This window comes from Elephas maximus, chromosome 18, assembly GCF_024166365.1.
Source record: "Elephas maximus indicus isolate mEleMax1 chromosome 18, mEleMax1 primary haplotype, whole genome shotgun sequence".
NCBI lineage: Eukaryota > Metazoa > Chordata > Mammalia > Proboscidea > Elephantidae > Elephas > Elephas maximus.
The window spans coordinates 26,115,099-26,132,668 of record NC_064836.1 but is presented as its reverse complement, the minus strand read 5'-3'; the positions used below and the strand labels follow the sequence as shown (position 1 = coordinate 26,132,668).

Here is a 17,570-nt window from a genome sequence, read left to right as displayed (position 1 = left end):
CCCTGGATGGGGCAAATGGTTAGCATACTCGGCTGCGTTATAACCAAAAGGCTGAAAGTTCAGGTCCACTCAGAGGCACCTTGGAAGAAAGACCTGGTGATCTACTTCTGAGAAATCAGCCACCGAAAACCCCATACAGCAGAGTCCTCCTCTGCACATGTGGGGCCGCCATGAGCTGGGATTGATTGTATGTCAGCTGGCCCTTATGACAGTGGTTGAGGGCTCGGAAGCTAACGACAAGGTTGGTAGTTCGAATCCACCAGCGTTCCTTAGAAACCCTTCAGGGAAGCTCAACTGTGTCCTGTAGGATCGCCATGGATCGGAATTGCCTCGAAGGCAGTGAGTTTGGTTTGGTTTGCTTGGTCCTTATGAAAGAGAAGACACGCAGAAACAGAGAGGAAGGACGGCGTGTGGAGATGGAGCAGATGCAGCTGTGAGCCACCAGAAGCTGGGGGAGAGGCAAGGAACAATTTCTCCCCCGAGCCCTCAAAAGGAATCAACACGGCTCTTACCCCGATTTGGACTCCTAGGCTCTAGTTTGTTAGATGATAATTGTTTCTTCTTATAAGCCACCCAGTTAGTGGTGCTTTTTTATAGCAGCTCTAGGAAAACAACACCCACCACATCTGGCTTCTCCTTTCTTCTGATGCAGACCCCGGTCACAGTCACAACCTGGAGTTCGTCCTTTCTTCTGATGCAGACCCCGGTCACAGTCACAACCCAGAAAGCCAATCATACAGGCATCCCTACAGCCACACCGACTGGTCAGAGGGGACACATGGACCAGTCAGACCAATTGGAGTCCTTCCTTGAAATTTTTTAGTTGGAGCTGGAGGGGAGTCTTTTCCAACCACTTAATTAGACATGATGTCTGTGAACCCTGAGCTTGCTATGGCCAGCCCCTGTCACACTCCTCCTGGAGGCAGATCCACAACCGGAAGCTGAGGTCAGCACCAAGACCCTGTATTTCTCAGTGGAGTACTACTGGGAATTTGGACACGTAGTTCTTTATGGTCTAAGAATCATCCTGTGCATCACGGGACCACCTGCATCCCCAACCCTGCCACTAAAATATCAGCAAATGCCCCCAGTCATTGTGACAAACCAAATGGTGCCCCACATGCTCCCAAATGTCCCCTTGGGGAAGCCGAATCACTCCTGGATGGGAGCATTGTGAGGTGGATCACTCCTGAGTGGGAGCACTTTGAGCTGCATCACCCCTGGGTGGGAGCATTTGGAGCTGAGTCACACCCGGGTGGGGGCACTGTGAGCTGAGTTACTCCTGGGTGGGAGCATTGGGCGTTGAGTCACCTCTGGGTGGGAGCATTCTGAGCTGAGTCATTCCTGGGTGGGAGCACTCTGAGCTGAGTCACTCCTGGGTGGGAGGGCTGGATGCCGAGTCACACCCGGGTGGGAGGGCTGGATGCCGAGTCACTCCCGGGTGGGAGGGCTGGATGCCGAGTCACTCCCGGGTGGGAGCGCTGGATGCCGAGTCACTCCCGGGTGGGAGCGCTGGATGCCGAGTCACTCCCGGGTGGGAGCGCTGGATGCCGAGTCACTCCCGGGTGGGAGGGCGGGATGCCGAGTCACTCCCGGGTGGGAGCGCGGGATGCCGAGTCACTCCCGGGTGGGAGCGCTGGATGCCGAGTCACTCCCGAGTGGGAGGGCTGGGTGCCGAGTCACTCCCGGGTGGGAGCGCAGGGTGCCGAGTCACTCCCGGGTGGGAGCGCAGGATGCTGAGTCACTCCCGGGTGGGAGCGCTGGATGCTGAGTCACTCCCGGGTGGGAGGGCTGGGTGCTGAGTCACTCCCGGGTGGGAGCGCTGGATGCTGAGTCACTCCCGGGTGGGAGCGCTGGATGCTGAGTCACTCCTGGGTGGGAGGGCTGGATGCTGAGTCACTCCTGGGTGGGAGCAGTGGATGCTGAGTCACTCCTGGGTGGGAGGGCTGGATGCTGAGTCACTCCTGGGTGGGAGCGCTGGATGCTGAGTCACTCCTGGGTGGGAGGGCTGGATGCTGAGTCACTCCTGGGTGGGAGGGCTGGATGCTGAGTCACTCCGGGGTGGGAGCGCTGGATGCTGAGTCACTCCTGGGTGGGAGGGCTGGATGCTGAGTCACTCCTGGGTGGGAGCGCTGGATGCTGAGTCACTCCTGGGTGGGAGGGCTGGATGCTGAGTCACTCCTGGGTGGGAGCGCTGGATGCTGAGTCACTCCTGGGTGGGAGCGCTGGATGCTGAGTCACTCCTGGGTGGGAGCGCTGGATGCTGAGTCACTCCTGGGTGGGAGCGCTGGATGCTGAGTCACTCCTGGGTGGGAGGGCTGGATGCTGAGTCACTCCTGGGTGGGAGCGCTGGATGCTGAGTCACTCCTGGGTGGGAGCGCTGGATGCTGAGTCACTCCTGGGTGGGAGCGCTGGATGCTGAGTCACTCCTGGGTGGGAGCGCAGGATGCTGAGTCACTCCTGGGTGGGAGGGCTGGATGCTGAGTCACTCCTGGGTGGGAGGGCTGGGTGCTGAGTCACTCCTGGGTGGGAGGGCTGGGTGCTGAGTCACTCCTGGGTGGGAGGGCTGGGTGCTGAGTCACTCCTGGGTGGGAGGGCTGGGTGCTGAGTCACTCCTGGGTGGGAGGGCTGGGTGCTGAGTCACTCCTGGGTGGGAGGGCTGGACGCTGAGTCACTCCTGGGTGGGAGGGCTGGACGCTGAGTCACTCCTGGGTGGGAGGGCTGGACGCTGAGTCACTCCTGGGTGGGAGCGCTGGACGCTGAGTCACTCCTGGGTGGGAGCGCTGGACGCTGAGTCACTCCTGGGTGGGAGCGCAGGACGCTGAGTCACTCCTGGGTGGGAGGGCTGGACGCTGAGTCACTCCTGGGTGGGAGGGCTGGACGCTGAGTCACTCCTGGGTGGGAGGGCTGGACGCTGAGTCACTCCTGGGTGGGAGCGCTGGACGCTGAGTCACTCCTGGGTGGGAGCGCTGGACGCTGAGTCACTCCTGGGTGGGAGCGCAGGACGCTGAGTCACTCCTGGGTGGGAGGGCTGGATGCTGAGTCACTCCTGGGTGGGAGGGCTGGATGCTGAGTCACTCCTGGGTGGGAGGGCTGGATGCTGAGTCACTCCTGGGTGGGAGGGCTGGATGCTGAGTCACTCCTGGGTGGGAGGGCTGGATGCTGAGTCACACCTGGGTGGGAGGGCTGGATGCTGAGTCACTCCTGGGTGGGAGCGCTGGATGCTGAGTCACTCCTGGGTGGGAGCGCTGGATGCTGAGTCACTCCTGGGTGGGAGCGCTGGATGCTGAGTCACTCCTGGGTGGGAGCGCTGGATGCTGAGTCACTCCTGGGTGGGAGCGCTGGATGCTGAGTCACTCCTGGGTGGGAGCGCTGGATGCTGAGTCACTCCTGGGTGGGAGGGCTGGATGCTGAGTCACTCCTGGGTGGGAGCGCTGGATGCTGAGTCACTCCTGGGTGGGAGGGCTGGATGCTGAGTCACTCCTGGGTGGGAGGGCTGGATGCTGAGTCACTCCTGGATGGGAACGCTGGAAGCTGAGTCACTCCTGGGTGAGACTAGAGGCAAAGCTTGAAGAGGAGAGAAGGGCCAAATCACAGAGTGCTTTGGGTGCACTGTCTCGTGGGTTGGCCCTTACACTGGGGGCCACGGGAATCTAAGGAGGTGCTGATCAGAGGTGACGTGATCAGGTGGATGTACCCACAGAAGACTGGATTGGGGTCAAGAAGGACCAGTCAGGGAGCCAAGGTATGGGGCAGTGGATCTATCTGAACTGACCAAGGTTAACACCAAGGAAGTAGCAGCAAGAGTGAAGAGAGGAAAGAACAACTCAAAGGATAACAATGTCAGTGCCGAGGACGACATGAAGACCAATAGGATGTAGAGAAAAAAGGAGGAGAGAAGTCGAGAATGACTCCTTACATCAGATTTTTAGGATAATTTAAATTGGAATGGAGCTAAATTCTTTGGATGCTATCAGCAGTTTTCTCCAAACAATTTGGATGTGTTTAAAGAACACACAGTTGGGAGAATATCCCAGACAATGATGGGAATTAAGCAATTCAGGAATTTCGAAGGCTGCAACCATCAAATACTTCAGAATATCAGCTAAGAAGGAGTGTATTCTGGAATTTTTATGTTCTATTATACTCATTTTTTCCCCCAGGAACATAATTAAAAAAAATTTTTTTTTAAACAAATCTCAGGAACGCTGCCACCAAATGTTCTTTCCGAAGGCAAAAATTTGAAAAACAAAAAAAAACTACACAGGAATGTGAAGACTTTAGGGCAGTTAAGAGGTTTTGCTAATTACACTACAAGCTTGCCTCCTTGCAGCTCAAAGTGGGCAAAGCCACGGAAGGTGTCATACCAGGGTGCTGCGGATGGGATGGTGGGCAGAGGGAGCCGAACAGTGGGAATGAAGATGAACGTGAATACAGCACTCAATTGAAATGACTGAAGAAGAGCGCTGTCTCTCACAGTATACACACAGAGGGGAGTGTCACAGGGAAACATCAGTGGCTTCTTCCCCGCAGAGATTTTGGAGGAGAGAGAAGCATAGAATACACGGCTTGCCTTCTGCTTAAAAGTTGGTGCCAAAATCTCTGAAGTCTTAGGGGAAGGTAGAATCTAGAAAAAAAGACAAATCTCTGTGCTTTCAGGAGGCCTGGTGGTACAGTGGTTAAGAGCTCAGGCTGCTAACCAAAGGGTTGACAGTTCGAATCTACCAGCTGCTCCTTGGAAACTCCACGGAGCAGTTCTACTCTGTCCTGTAGGTCCCTGTGAGTAGGAATCCACTCCGTGGGAGGAAAATATGGCAGGCAGCTTTTGGAGCGCTCACACCCTTGGAAACTCTATTGGGCTGCTATACTCTGTTCTGTAGAGTCTCTATGAGCTAGTGTTGAATAGACGGCGGTGGCTTTTTTGGTTAGAAGACACTGTGTTGACTCTGGAGCATCATAGCTCTTGCCTACCAGGAGCATTGTTCTAGTTTTCTCTGCTATGTAACAAACTGTGACAGACATGGCAACTTTAAACAATACCCACTTACTAGTTCACAATTCTGTAGGTCAGAAGTCTGTGACTGGGTTCTCTGCTCAGAGTCTTAGGAGGCTGAAATAAAGGTGTGTTGAATAAAGCTGTGTCTTAGTTACCTAGTACTATTGTAACAGAAATACCGCCAGGGGGTGGATTTAAAGGAGAGAAATTTATTTTCTCACACATCTAGAGGCTAGAGTTCTAAATCAGGGTCTCAGCTCTGCCAATTCCTTCCTTGTTGATAGCCCTGGAAGCTCTTTGGTTCTCTGGTGATCCTGGCAGACACACGGCCTGTCCTCCCCCACGTGTGCCAGCCACTGTGTCTAACCTGCCCTTTTATAGACTCAGATGTGATTAGGTTTTAGATCAGGTGTGAAAAGTGATTACATTGCATTAGATGGCATGATGGGGGGTGATGACATTGCATCACATCCATGGCTATAGGGGTGAGGACTCCAACACTTGTATTTTTGTTGGGGGACACAATTCAGTCCATAACAAGCTTTGTTCTCATCTGGAGGCTCTGGGGGAAATATTTGCTACCAAGCTCTTTTAGGTTGTCAGAAGAATTCATTTCCCTGAACTTGTTGGACTAAGGTCCCTGTTTCCTTGCTGGCTGTTAGCCACGGGCCTCTCTCAGCCCCTAGAGGCTTCTTGTATTCCTTGCCATATAGCCCCCTCCATTTCGAAAGCCAGCAATGAAGAATCTCTTCCACCCATGTTAAATCCTCCCACACTTTGAATCGCTCTAGCCACCTGATTAGGTCAGGCCCACCAAAAATAATCTCACTTTCTTAAAGCCAGCTGATTTGGGGCCTTAGATGCATCTGCAAAATCCTTCTGAGCAGTTTCTTTCTGATATCTTTCCATGCTGCCACGATGGTGCGTGTGAATGTCCTGGCAGACGTCTGAAGAGCGTCAACGATGCAAAGAAGAGAGGCAAACTCCAGGTTCTTGCCAGGCTGTGCTCCAGGGTCATTGTTTAGCTTCTGACTGTGATGATGAAGCAGGGTTACATTGGCAAGTTTGAAATCATGGATGTTCACGGGGCTGAGAAAATTGTTGTGAGCCTCACAGCAGTTTAAACAAGTGTGGAGTGATCAGCCCCAGACCTGATTTACATCTCAAGGATCTAGAAAAGTGACAGAATGATTTGCTCAACCCGTCAGTTTAGTTTCATTGTATGACCTCAGCTGGCATCATGGACTAGAGGAAGCAAGCCGAAAGCACATCAGAGGGAAAATCCTGGGGTTCTTTTTCTAGGGATGTGATACATACAAATAAAATGCCTCATTGGAGAAAAAACCAGCAGCAACGCTTCACAGCAGCACCTAGAGTAACATTTGATTGTCCTAAGAGGGCAGGAATCTTTGGGGCTATCTTAGAGTTCTGCCTACCATAAACATCTGAAAAATGTTTATTGAATGTTGAATGAGAAAACAAATGAAAAAATGTTGGCAGTACGCTGGGATTATCTTCACAAGTGAAAGACAGCGTAATTTGGTTGTAACGGTGTCTCTCATCTGCTTTGCATTTTCACTGCTTACAAAAGGTCTGCGCCCACGCGAATTATTCACATTCGCTTGCTGCTAACACCAGCTCTGTAAAGCAGGCTCAACCAGCAAGGCTCCTCATCCCTCTTCCCAGATCTGAGCTCACCTAACTCCTTATCTAGTACTCTACAATGCCCCTACAGCTTCTTCAGGACTGATTTTAGACAAATGATTTGGTCACACTGCAACAGTGTGGAGAGAAGAATGAAGAGAGAGTGAAACCCAGCAGAAGTCCTGGGAATCAGGGCAGGTTAGGGCCTGGGGTGCTGACTTGTCTGCAGAAGTCAGCACCCTGGATTCAGCCAGGAGTCTGTGCCCACAGCCCACCCCTGTGATGTGGCATGGGTAGAAGACCTTAACAGGGGATTCGAATTACCCATATTACCCATGGCTGGGCCAGTGGGCAGTTGTTACTGTGAGGTTTCCCCTTGAGTAGTGGCACCCCAGCTATTTCTGGGTGTGGCTGTTATGCCCCCAACCCAGTGTTGGGTAGTGAAGTCAGTAGCAGGTTGTCTGCCATTTCCCTGTCACTCAGGGCTGAGCCAGCAACACTGACGGATGAGGAGGGCAGCCAAGCTGAGACTTCAAGGGAGCAGATCTGAGGTTGATTCGAGGTAAGTTGGGGCTGCCCAAGAGCATCTTCATGAAAGACATACCCTTCAGTACCATTAAGGATGACGCTGAGGCTACGGACCCTGCTTCACCGGGGAATGTTCGTAAAACAGACCAACAGAGCTGGGAGCTGGGCGTCTGTAACTCCTGGAGGAACACGAGTCAAAGACTAACAGGAAGAGAAGAGTCTGTGCAAAATGGACCAGGGTCCTTCTCATGGGCTCCACTGCCCAGAATCCCTTGGTCTTCATGCTGTCAGGGTTTTTTTGTTTTTGACTCAAAAGATAAGTCCCTTCATTATATGTAAATTTGTGACACAGTATCAGGAAAAATCAATCACTAGAAAATTCTGGAAAAACTCTGGAATTAATTACAGCACAAGGCAGCTTTTTCATATTCCTCCTTTTTTCTACAGTTACTGCCCAATCATGGTTGGTGAAGTAGAGGATCAGCAAAAAATTAAGGGAAACCACCATGAGATGGATTGACACAATAGCTGCAGCGGTGGACTCAAACAGACCAATGGTCGTGAAGGTGGCGCAGGACCATTAGGGCACCATGAGTCAGAGCCCACTCTGCGGCACGAACATCAACAACACAGACCTGAGAGAAGGAACCAGTCTGTGTATGTGAGGAGCATCCAGGTTCTAGTCTGAGCAACTCTTCTGCTAACGAGTTGTGTGCTCTTGGTCCGTCCTCATTTCCATCGTCTGTTTCAGGCTGGCGGTTGAACTCTTTGATGAAGATAATCCCTTCTGGCTATCACTTCTGTGTCTTAAGGAATTTTTGGTTATCTGAGCTGTATTAAAGAGCCTGTCTCTGGAATTAATTATAGTACATGGCAGCTTTTACATATTCCTCCTTTCTTCTACAGTTACTGCCCAGTCGTGTCTATATAGCACTCAAATCTTTAAAAATAATCCACTGAATGTGTCTTTTCTTAGCACCCGTTGGAATGAAAGTACACACATCAGTGGTTAATTGCTTGCATGTGGACCAGCAGTTACATAGGCAGGCAAACAGGCTCCGAGATGTTATTTTAATGGGACGCTGTTCACCGAAACACACTTAATATGAAATCTGGCCTCAGAGTTACAGTCTGGCTCCTTCAAAAGTCTTCCACAGCCACCTTTCATGACCTGACCCACGTAAACGAGAGCCTCAGAGTAAGCTTATGGAATAGTCAACATAGGAAGACAGAAAGTTAGAGGAGAACTTGAACTGAGCTCTGTTTGAGATCTCTAACTGTTCACAGTTAGCTGCGAATTCTTAGGAAAAATAATTTTTGCAATGTGATTCATCACATGGTTTGGGAAGAGCATTAGAGCTGATTCCCGGAGCCATAGTTTCCTGTGATATGGGCCTCATGAAAGGCATTTTTCAGTTTAATCAGGTCCCATATCTTGACATCATCCTTGTTTCTTCTCTTCCTCTCACTGCAAACTTCTTGGCTCTCCTTCCAAATACATCCAGAATCTAATCACTTCTCACCACCTCCTACTGCTTCTGTGATCTGAGCCAACTGTCTCCTACTGCTCTCCCCACCCCAGTGTCCCCTCATGTCACCTCAGGTCACTGCCTAAGTCCCTCGGTGGTTCCCCATTTCAAGTGGAGAAATCTCAGAATTCCCTATGCTCCCCTCTCTTCTCCTTCCTGCCCTCACCCACTCTGAGCACCCTCAGGGGTCTCCAGGTGGTACTTCTGCCCTCCAGCCATGTTCCCCAAATTAGGGTGTCTCCTCTGCCCGGAATGTTCTCTCAAACATCCTGTGGACCAGTTATCTCAACTCCTTCGAGTGTTTGTCGACTGTGATTTATTCTGTCATCTCCTGTTCTATATTTTTAAATGCTGGCTGGAACCCATTAAACTGATTTCACCACCCACAGTTTGAAAAGCTCTGGCCTAAGCCAGTCCCCTCATTTGAAAGGTAACATCACTCAGACATTGCAAGGTTAAGAGGCTTGTCCAAATTTTCAGTGTATGTAATTGTTCAGAAGGCCGTGGGTGTGTACACTTATTGGAAAAAACAACAACAACCCATTTCATCTACTCAGATGTTTTCTCCCAAACCGCATGTGTATCAGCATGCTTTAAAAGAAGGTTTTCAGTAATGCAGGTGCCAGGTGGCTCTCCATTTAACAATCTGTAAAATAAACAGATCCGTGGAAGCAGCAGGCAAGAAATCAAACAACATATTGCGTTGGGGAAATCTGCTTTGAAAGACCTCTTTTACGTTTTGTAAAGCAAATGTGCCACTTTGATGACTAAGGTGCACCTGACCTAACCCACGGTCTTTTCAGTCGCCTCATATGCATGCAAAAACTGAACAACGAAGAAGGAAGACAGAAGAAGAATGGACACATTGAAACTATGGTATTGGCAAAGAATATTGAATATACCGTGGACTGCTAGAAGAACAAGCAAATCAGCCATAGAAGAGCTATAACCAGGATGCTCCTTAGACGCGAGGATGGTGACTTCACCTTGCTTATTTTGGACCCGTCAGCAGCAAGGAGAAGGAGCCCTGGTGGTACAGTGGTTAAAGCACTCTTCTGCTAACCTAAAGGTCAGCAGTTTGAACCAACCAACTGCTCTAAGGGAGGAAGAAAGATACGGCAGTCTACTTCCATAAAGATTACAGCCTTGGAAACCTTTTTGGGCAATTCTACTCATCCTATAGGGTTGCTATGAGGCGGAATCAACTCCACAGCAATGGGCTTTTTTTTTTTTAATCAGGAAAGACCAATCTCTAGAAAAGGACATCATGTTTGGTAGAGGGCCAGCAAGACAAGGGAAACCCTCCATGAGTTGGATTGACCCAATAGCTGCAACCGTGGACTCAACCATACCAACAATCACAAAGATGGCACAGGACTGGGCATCGTTTTTTCTGTTCATGAGGTCACCATAGGTCAGAGCCGACTCAAGGGCAATTACCAAGAACAACAACATAAACAGCCCCCATTGTACCATGAAAGGGATAACAACAACTGAGACAAGTGGAGGGCTGAAGTCAGGACCCCTCGTACAGGAAGAGCTCCTTGGGATCAAGGCTGGCGTCTTTAGGAGGGGCGGCCCCGAGCATGTGCCCATCACCCGCCCAGATAAAGAAGAGCGTCCATCCTGCCTGCAAAGAACACTTGAGGGCCACTGAGAGCATTTTCCTTGGTGGGTTCCCTTCACAGGGTGGAGGGCTGAGGGGATGGCAAAGGGCATGGCCTGGCACGTTCGTTACAGGTCATTGACAGCTGCACAGGAAGGCTCTCTGCTCTGAAATATTTCCTCCTGGCAAGGCTGGCTCTGATGACTTTGAAAAGTAGCAGAAGCCATCCGCCCTTTGGCAGCAGCGCGTGCATTTTACTCATTGCGAGTCAGGGCTAATAGTCCGAATGATTTGAAGGGCCCTAAATGATTCCTTTATGCCTGGCTGGGCTCGGCCAGCGTTCCACTTACAACTCACAATATACACACGTCCCATAGGAAAATAAACACTTCTGTAAACCACGTTGGTGCCATGCCACTTAAAGGGGCCATTTTCTTAAGTACTCATTTGGAAACCAACTTTGTTATTTCAGCATCTGTCTTTGAAAGCCTACTTTTTGTATCTCTGGTATTGTGTTTTCCTTTCAAGGAAAAAAAAAAATCTTAACTCTTTCAAGTTTGAGAACTGAAGTAGGTTTAAGAAAAAAATTAAGTCCGGAGAAAGGGCTTTGCTCCGGGCTTTCCTGGTTCTGTGTCAGTTTCCGCATGTTCGCTGCTCCTTTGCCTCCACCAGCCACTGCGTTGGTTAGACCGGCTCGCGGTCCCTTCACAATGTCCTGCTCCAACTCCTGGACAGCTAGTGAAGGACTCGGTCCTGAGCAGAGAGTCACTGGCGGTTCAGTGGTAAAGTTCTCACCTTCCATGAGGGAGAACTGGGTTCGAAACCTGGCCAGTGCACCTCATGTGCAGCTACCACCCGTCTGTCAGTGAGCACCTGTGTGTTGCTATGGTAATGCCACGGACTGAATTGTGTCCCTCAAGTATATGTGTAGTAAATCCTAACCTCTACGCCTGTGGTTATAACCCCACTTGGGACTGGGCTGTCTTTGTTATATGAATGAGGCAGATTAGTGTAGGGCTTGTCTGGAGCCAATCTCTTACAAGATATAACAGGAGCAGAGCCAAGCCGCATGGAGATCTCCAAGGGACCAGGAAACAAGCCGAAGAGACAAGGACTTTCCCCCAGAGCCGACAGAGACAGAAAGCCTTCCCCTAGAGCCAGTGCTCTGAATTCAGACTTCTAGCCTCCTAAACTGTGAGAAAATAAATTTCTGTTTGTTAAAGCCATCTGCTTGTGGTATTTCTGTTATAGCAACACTAGATGACTAAGACAGATGCTGAACACATTTCAGTGGAGCTTCCAGACTAAGACTAGGAGGAAAGGCCTGGTGATCTACTTCTGAAAATAAGCCAATGAAAAACACCATGGATCACAATGGTCCCGTCTGCAACCGATCATGCGAATGGCTCATGACCTGTTCATTTTTCATTTCAGTGTCCTGGGGGTCACCATGAGTCAGGGACCAGCTCAACACCAGCTAACGGCAACAGCATCCTTGGCAGAAGAATCAAGGCCTTCTGCCTAGGATACTTTCCGGGCTCCATGTAGTCCGCAATGATGTTTCTTCCCACTGAACCCAGTGTTTAGAAGGTCTCCGGCATACCACGTGCTGTGAGGGCGTGTGTGTGAGTGAGTAGATGTGGGCTGATGATAATATTGTGTGGTTGTGGGGAGTAAGGAGAGGGCAAGATGAATAAAGCACAGTCAGTCCTTCAGGGGATTTATGACTCAAACAGTGCAGTAGGACAGAACAGGTGTCAAGTGAAGTTACGACCTGGGGCCATTCTGGCTAAATGAATGGCACGGGACCACTACGGCAAAGGCAAGCTCATGATGCCACTCGCCCAACACCAGCCCTTCTACCTGACTTGTGCATCAGTGTCTGGTCACGGCGATAAAAGCTTACACCTTCGCTTCCTGATCACCAAGGAACGGCCACGGGGTTAACCACAGCTGCCGTGTGTGCAGCTCACTGCCTCACTCATCGCCAGCAACGCCCAGGTACACCTGTCCCTTGACCCCACACCTGTGCTTTTACTACCAAAGGTCAACCAACTGTATTTGGGAAGGAATTTGAGGTTTTTTTCCTGCAAGTTGTCATGTGAAAATCTTGTATTCACTTAAAATTTAACAAAGTTCTTATTTAGAATAGTTTTAGATTTTCAGAAGTGTTGGGAAGGCAGTATAGAGAGTTCTGGTATATCCCACGCCCCGTTTTCTCTGTTGTTAGCATCTCACACCACTGCAGTGCAGTTGTCTCAACTAATGAACAAGTATCTAGGCAGCGTTGTTAACTGAGGTCCATACTTCACTCAGATGTCCTTAATGTTTACCTGATGTCCTTCTTCTGTTCCATGATTTCATCCAGGACACCACATTACATGTAATGGTCATGTCTCCTCAGGAACCTCTTGGCTGTGACAGTTGCTCAGGCTTTTCTTGTTTTTGATGACCTTGACAGTTGTAAGGTGTACCGGTCAGGTATGTTGTAGAATTTCCCTTAATTTGGCTTTGTGTGACCTTTTTCTCATAACTAAAATGGGTATTTTTAAAGACATAAATACAAACATGTTTTGTGTATATATATACACAGAATACATACATATACATACACATACACACAGGCCAAACATGTTGTATTAAAAAGTATGTATGTTCTATAAAGGGTGGTATTAAAAACCAGTGGATATTCTAATCTGGGAAACATATCGTGGGACATATCCACGCAAAGAGTGATTCCTTAGGCTCATATGAGACAATAGACTTCAGCCACCCTAGGTGAAACTTTCTCTGAAAGTTTCCTATTTTAGCACACCAACTAAATAGCTACAATATTAGCCATACATATGACTCAGTATAGGTTAACTGCTGTTAAGAAACAACCCAAGCGTTCAGTGGCTCAACAAAATCAAAATGTATTTCTCACTCGTGCAATAAACAAACAGGAATTCCAGGTGAGACTGCTCTCCTGTCAGCAAAGACTTGGCACCCAGGCTTCTTTATTCCTGACTCTGCCACCCTCCAGGCTTTGTAGGAGATGGTAGTAGACAAGATAGGGCTTGCACATGGAGAACTGGTGGGCAAGTTTTGGGGGCCAGACCCCTAAGAGGCACACATTACTTCTGCCCACATTTCATTGGCCAGAATTCAGTCACATAAACCACCCAGTTGCAAGGGAGCCTGGGAAATGCGGTCTAGCTGTGTAGAAGGGTGAAAAAAAATCAGGAAATTGTGAACGCACAGCAGCTCCTGTTGCCCTGTGGATTTATTTCACGTACATTTTCCAATACCTGAGGGGGATGAAAGTAACTTGGAATTTGCATGCTGTTCCTTTCCTTTAGGTGTGTCTGTTTAGGTTTTCCTAGCCTCCTCTGAGGATTCTTTTTTGGCATGGCATCTTCTATGCAGGGACTTCCATTATAATGCTGATGTTTCCTTAAAGGTTGAAGTTTGTCTTTAAAGTAATGGAGAGGAAGAAGGACGAAGAGGTGGAAACTGGGGAAACTATCACATCAAACAAATGTGCCGTCCACTGTACATATATACATATATACATATGGCGTAGTAGGTCAGAGCTGTAGCTGCTAACCAATAGGTCAGCAGTTTGAATTCACCTTCTCCTCGGAAACCCTGAGGAGCAGTTCTCAGGCCTGTAGGGTCGGAATCGACTTGATGGCGATGGGTTTTCTATGTATACACATCATATATACCGGTTGCTGCCGGTTCTGACTGGTGGCCGTCACGGGCGTCAGGGTAGGATGGAGTTCCGCAGGGTTTTCAGTATGACCTTTCAGAAGTGGGTCACCAGGCCTTCCTTCTGAAGAGCCTCTGGGTGGATTCAAATTGTCAACCTGTAGGTTAGTAGCCGAGTACTCAACCTTTTGCGCCACCCAGGTGCTCCATATATTATATGTGTAGATACATACATACATGCATACGTCGTACGCATATACATATGTACGCACATACATGTATGTGTGAATATATATATACACGTGTTTGTGAATACACGCACACGTACACACAACCAGATGTTTGGAAGAAGTAGCTTTTGTTACGTGCATTTATAGAAACATGAGCCAAACAGAGACTCATAAAAGGAAGCCAACCCTGAAGGCACATCTCAGTCCAAAGCCAAGCTCCAATAACTCACCTTTCTAGAGAAGAACGAACCGGATCTTTCTTCCCCAAACAGGCCTGTTCTCCCTTTCATTTTTTATAATTTTCCTCAATATGAGCTATAGTATGTCTGGCTGCTAATTGTCTAGGAGTCTAGACAGTGATGATATTATGACCAAGCTATGCACAGATAATCACTGTGTCACTGTTTCCAGTGCTGCCTACACATACTGCTTCAGTGAACACGCTTGGCCTGTGTAATTATTCTTTTGATATTTATTTTCACCATGTAAGTAGAGAATGCTTATTTAATCAAACCATTTCGTGGAGCATTTTTTTTTTTTAATAATTCAAATGAAATATGAGAGTCTTAAGCTAAGAGAAAAAATAATGTTAATATTTCTCCGATTTTGCTGTACTCTGGGGAAGTCAGCACCCTGGCATTTTTCTTGCCTCATTCACCAGGGATAAATCTTGCATAGGTTCCTTAGATACTTTTACTACAAATCATTCCCAGGCAGATGGGTTGGCTTGCGCAAAGTCGTTGTGATAAGGAAGACCCAGGGGTTTCTGGAGATGTCTTTCACTTATGCATAATCAGGCTTTGTGACCTAGCTTCAGTATCTGCATCACCATCCTGGGCCAATGAGCGGGTCACAGTGTGGGCACAACTCTTGGCTTTTAGGTGTTTATTCAAAAGGAAACATTTGGGGTTTTTCATTTTTGTAATATAACTTTTTTTCTTTTTATCTTGGTAAAATGTTTGCCAATTCAACAGTTTTTACGTGTATAATTTAGTATAATTGGTCGCATTCATCATGTTGTGCAACTTTTCCCATGTCTTTTTCTAAATTATTCCACCTCCATTAAAAGAAACCCAGCCCCCCTAAACAGTAGTTCCCCTTTCCTCCTCTCTCCCACCCCTGGTCACACTGATAAGACCTGGTCCCCGTACATCCGCCTTTCTCATGTAAGTGCAATCATCCAGTATCTGTCCTCCAATGGCAACGTTTGTTTTTTAAAAACTCTCACCTTTAAGAAGTATAAGGGTGATGACGTCATGACATCCCTTTAACCTGAAGGAGGAGGACTTGGAAATCAGCTCAGAAACGCGAAACAACAAGGCCTGGGAAGTGGGAGGACTTCCAGACACAGTGGATAACAAGGTTTATTTTTGGCATGGAGTGAGAAAATGATCAAAGGGACCTGGCCAAGGAAAAGGCAGACTAGGGAGCCGCAGGCAGACACTCAGGCCAGCCTGCCCTGCAAGGGGGCGGATGTTGATACAGCGTGATTTCAAGCACACTGGCGTTGTATTTCACATGCTGTTCCCCCAAAGTCAACGCATTACCTGAAGAAGTACCAGTATCAGCAGCCATGGAGTTGATTCCAACTCATGGTGACCCCTGTGAATCAAAGTAAAACGGCCCTCCATATGGTTTTCTGATTGTTTGGAAGTAGATTGCCAGGCCTTTCTTCTGAGGCATCTCTGGGTGGCCTCACACGGTCAGCCTTTCAGCTAGCAGCTGTGTTAATCGCTTGCACCACCCAGGGACTCCTCCTGAGAAGAGCCTTGTCAGATGAAAATCTGTCGATGGAAGGGGTACAATGGAACCTCCCCCTTTGCTGTGATAGCAGCCTGCTTGCTTGCTCATGAAACATGGAAACTATACACACGGCAGATGAATTTAAAGCACGTATAAGTTATATAGGTATGACACAATTAGAATACAATTCATCTGAGCAGGTTCGCAGCTCAGATACCTGCCAGACAGGTGAGGGGGACTCAAGGGAAAGCAACAGAGTGAGGTGCAGTGGGCAGTCAAGGGGCAGAAAGAAGTTTTTATGACCTACTAGAAGGGTGGGAGAATCCCTGGGTGGTGAAAACAGTTCATGTTCTCAGCTGTTAACCGATAGATTGAAGGTTTGAGTTCATCCACAGGTGCTCTGAAAGAAAGGCCTGGCAATCAACTTCCAAAAAATCAGCCACTGAATACCCTATGGAGAGCAATTGTTCTCCGACACACATGGGGTCGTCGCGTCAGAGCTGACCCAACGGCAATTGGTTTGGTAGAAGTGGACGCAGTTCCGCAGTAACAATTCTGCTGCGTTTCATGCTTCTGAGTAAGGCCCGCTCTTGCAAGATGGTGTGAGTCCAATGGTGGCCCCCAAAAAGTTATGTCCACCCCAGACCTGTGAATGTGGCCTCGTTTGTCAAAGCAGACTTTAAGTTAAGGGTCATAGGATGAAATTTTCCTGGATTTAGGACCTGTGTCTTTATAAGAGAAAGGCAGAGGGAGGTCTGAGACACAGAGACACCCAGAGATGAAGGCCATGTGAAGTGGGAGCAGAGACTGGAGTGATACAGGCACAAGCCAAGCAACGCCAAGGATTGCCGGCGGCCACCAGAAGCTGGAAGAGGCAGGCAAAGGTCCTCCCCTCGAGCCTTTAGGTGGGACCTGTGCTGGCCAACATGCTGATTTCAGACTCCCAGTCTCCAGAAGAGTGAGACAATCAGTTTTTGCTGCTTTAATTAAGGCACCCAGTGTGTGGTAATTTGTTACAGCAGCTCTAAGAAATGAATACACCAAGCAGGAAACCCTGGGTTATTAACAAACACATGTCCTACAACACATGTATGTCTTACAACACGTGTGCCTGTAACACACATCCCACAACACATGCGTGTCCTACAACACAGGCATGTCCTGTGACTCGTACATGTCCTATACCACATGTATGTCCTAATACCATCCCAGCCTCAAACTTCTGTACTTTCCTGTCCCTTGACCAGGCTCCCTCTCACCATCTATAACCACCGCCCTTGACCAGGCTCCCCCTCACCCTCTATAACCACAACCCTTGACCTGGCTCTTTTTTGGTAGTAGGAGTTCCCTCCTTTCTGATGTCTTCTCTCTTCTTTTATCTCTTATGAGATAAAAAGTGATTTAGGCCACACCCCGGAGAAACTCCCCTTACATCTGATCAGGGCTGTGGATCTGAGTAAAGGTGTTGCATCCCAGCCTAATCCTCATTAACATGACCTAATCATGCCTTATTATTATTTTTTTTAATCATGCCTTATTAACATAATGGGCAACTCACTCCTAAATGGGACCATAACCACAAGCATAAGAAAACCCAAACC

The 17,570-nt window shown here is 48.7% G+C and overlaps 1 long non-coding RNA gene and 1 pseudogene across 1 annotated transcript in view; both read left to right on the top strand.

The window, feature by feature from the left end:
• LOC126061598 (uncharacterized) overlaps positions 1-11,941 on the top strand; it is a 33,439-nt gene extending 21,498 nt beyond the window's left edge. The window contains exon 4 of the long non-coding RNA XR_007513847.1: positions 11,738-11,941. This is a non-coding gene — a long non-coding RNA (uncharacterized LOC126061598). The remainder of the gene's footprint in view (positions 1-11,737) is intronic.
• LOC126061597 (40S ribosomal protein S15a-like) lies at positions 5,571-6,445 on the top strand (annotated as a pseudogene).
• Positions 11,942-17,570: the final 5,629 nt, after the last annotated feature.